Source organism: Rhamphochromis longiceps, linkage group LG8, assembly GCF_057381845.1.
Source record: "Rhamphochromis longiceps isolate RC_006_pf linkage group LG8, R_longiceps_female_GT1.1, whole genome shotgun sequence".
NCBI classification, from domain to species: Eukaryota; Metazoa; Chordata; class Actinopteri; order Cichliformes; family Cichlidae; genus Rhamphochromis; species Rhamphochromis longiceps.
Window position 1 is genome coordinate 9,291,670 of NC_140564.1, and position 3,545 is coordinate 9,295,214.

Below are 3,545 nucleotides of genomic sequence, written 5' to 3' on the forward strand. Positions count from 1 at the left end.
CACAGATGGCATTTGACAGGAGATATTCCAAGCATTTAAAATACGATGCGACTGCTCCTATCAGCAGAAGGGGCTCCTACAGACCACTGATTCATCATTTACTGGAACTGGTGGAAAAGACAATGTGACGATGTCGTTAAAAAATGTCCAGACACGTCGTGTGTAATAACTGTTTGTACTAGATGTAATTTTTATTACATTGTGTCCAGTTTGGCCATTTTTGCGAGTCACATCTGCGTTATCTAAAACACAAGAAATCACCCAAAACACTAACAGTCATTTTTTGATCTACATGTCTGCACAGTTGGCCAATAAACAGTTTCTCTTGCCTTATGCTCCAGGCACAGACATTTGAGTAATTGCATCAGAGAAACATTGTTGAAATATGCATCACAGAAAAGAAAAAGCCGACCATCAACACACACTCTGCTGCATTCTTATTGTATATAATGTAAAAAATATGCACTCAGAACTGTCTCACGGCTGTATGAGTGTGATCATCTGCTCTCTTAGTGCTTTTATCGCACACGCTGAAACACACACAAACACACGTGCGCTTCCAGACAGTTCAGATGAGACTTGTCACATCCGCTGACATAGGCCCCAATTAAAGGGGAGGATTAAGCCAGGGCTGGGTGACCTCCTCAGGAATCTGTCTGAGACACTGTGTGTACACTGTCAAACCCTCTGACAGAACTTCCCTTTAAGCACTTTCACCTGCTAATTAAGACGGGACCGGTTCGTGTGTGCGTGTCGGTGTGCGTGCACCTGTGTTCATTCAGCGTACTCGCAAGACAAATGTACCTGCGAATGTCGGGGATAGATTTACAGCCCGAGGAGCTTCTATGTAAATATTTGACTTGAGAATCCTATGGCTTTCTTGGAGCTCACTCCAGCACACGTCAGGCACATGGGCTAACAGCAAACAGATAGACCGTATCATTTATTACCTTAAATTATTGCGTGTTTTGGTGTGCGCATCTCACTGGTGTGTGCAGGGGCTCTTCGGCAACAAAAACCAAGCAGTGTTTATGGTGTGAAGAGATTAAAATGGATAGTAGCGAGGCAGAAGCACTGAGCTGTTGCTGGAAAAAAGCTTTCAATGACTGATTAGCCCTCTTTCGCTGCAGTTTTTACACAGTGTGGAGAAAAGGCCTGTAGTAATCACACACTTGTCTTTGGTATTCTCTCTATTTAGCAAACTGAAAACGGGCAGGGTGGGAAATTAATGGAAAAATAACTTTCTAGCCAAAGTTGAGGTGGAGAAAAGCCTATAAATAGGGGGATACAAAGAGAAAGGGTCAAAAGGAGGCGAGAGTTTTCTTAAAAACGAATTCTTTTGAATCATCATATTATAATACAGAATAATTTGCTAGTAATAAACAAACTAAAATGACAATGCTTGTTAATATTTTACAATAAAATCCCTGTTAAGAAATGAAAGAGTATATTTTCTGGACCCTTGCACACCTTCACTGCTCCTGGTGTTTTTCTTTTCATGCTCCGGATCATATTCCATATAACTTTCCATTCAAATCTAAGGATAAACAGCAACGGTGAAATCCTCGATGTGTCCAGCCGACGTCCAATGTCGACAGAGGTTTAGGAGGCTCTGCACCCGGTGGGGCAGCAGTTGGCGAAGGCTGCCCTCAGAGGAGAACGTGCTATGTGGTGGGGATCACATGTTGAGGACAGGAGAATATAATATAAACTGCTGTGTGACTGAGCAAACTCAGTGATTGTACAAAAAGTCAAGACAAGTAGCTCAGAGAGGTTTATTTTAAATGCTAGACAGTTTCAGTGGTCATCAGTGTTGCTGTTGTTGAGGCAGGCATGTCTCATTTACAAGGGACGCCTGTTTGTATATCTCATGGTTTCAGAAGTCTGAAAATTATTCAAATTTAAAGCTGCAAAATAAATAATGTTACTCAGAACATGCTTTAAATCCTCCTCAGAGTCTGCTCCTTCACATACTGTAAATAACGACTTTTGCATTACAGTGGTATTATTTTCCCCCCTTAAGAGAGGATGTAAGTAATTGGTTATGTTTGTTTGTCTGTTTAGTGTCCACAATTTTCAAATTTTGTGTAGTTGTAGATGATTTAATGTTAGCTGGGTTAACGTCCAGGCCAAAGCAAATGTGAAAATCGGTAAAACTTTATATTACCAGCAGTTGTTATGGGTAATTTTCAAATGTCACAATAATATACTACTATTGTTAGTGCCCGAGGTCAAAGTTCACCTTGAAAAAAATCTGAAAGGAGACAGAGAAAGCTGTACGACACACTTCTTTAAATACTTAAAGTCACAGTGACACCATAAACTTTTGCAGCTGTCATATTCATGCTGTTCAGTCCCTCCCCTACGCTGCTCTGGCAAATCAGTCATCATTACTGGGCATAAAATGTATCGATACTGGTCTGTCTGTGCTTGATTAGCCTAATTAGCACTGTGTGAAGTAATTTGGCTTGAATGTGACTGGAAAGTCATACACTCTGGACTTCAAATCAAAGTGTTTTCACAACTGACATATACAGTATTTTTTAAAGTATAAACGAGTATTCAGTTGAAACCCAGCATTTCAGATGGAGTTGTAGTCAAAGTTGCCACAAACGATTATTTACCAGCTTCCTGAAAATGTTTCACAATAAAAGCCCTGTTAAGAAATGAAGGATTTCTTTCCACTTTCTTGGATTTAAATAGGAAACATTCCTACATATTTTTGTGTTTCCATTGTAGCATTGGTTGTGTGGTGTGGTCAGTGTTTCTGGGCCTAACAGATTGTTGGATAATGGATTTAATTAAGCTAAATTTGTCTTTTATTTACCTACATGTTGGTTTATTGAGGCTGTGTTTGCTGAAAAAATATAAAACATATTTGGAAGAGAATCTCGAGTTATGTTAGACTTCTGTCTTACGAGTCACTCATTTCTTGCCAAACAATTGTTAACCATCACCTTAAAATAAAGTTCAGTGAGGCTTAGTACAAGAACTACTTGCTACTTTCTGCAGTTCAGTCACTGTGAGGAAAATAAATGATAAGTAATCAGGTTTTCAGACAATATCTGTTTAAAGTTTTTTAAAAAATGTGGCAGCCATTAATACTTTTATTTATTGTACATTGTCCACATTGTTTGTTTCCTCTGTGTGTGTAAAGCCCAGTCTGATTATACTGCTACATTTGTATCACAAGTTTATTGAATATTGCTTTTATGCATTCTATTTATTACACAAGAATTGAATACTCCAGTGAAACTTGTTGCCACTCCTGCTTTTCTCGCTTTCTTCCTCCTGGCTGTACTGCTACTTCGTTATCTGCTCCTCTATCTTGATATTTCCCTCCCCATCTAACTCCCCCTCTCTCCTCTCTAATGACAGTCAACAAGGCTGATAGGCTGATATATTTACACTGGTGGCAAGGGAGGAAGAAATCATCAGCCAAACCCTGTCCTGCCCCTGGGCTCTGACAGGCGGGGCTTGGAGGAAACCCTGGCCGCCTAGCCACTCCCAGAGCAGGGCATATCTCTCTCTGCTGTCCCTGGCCC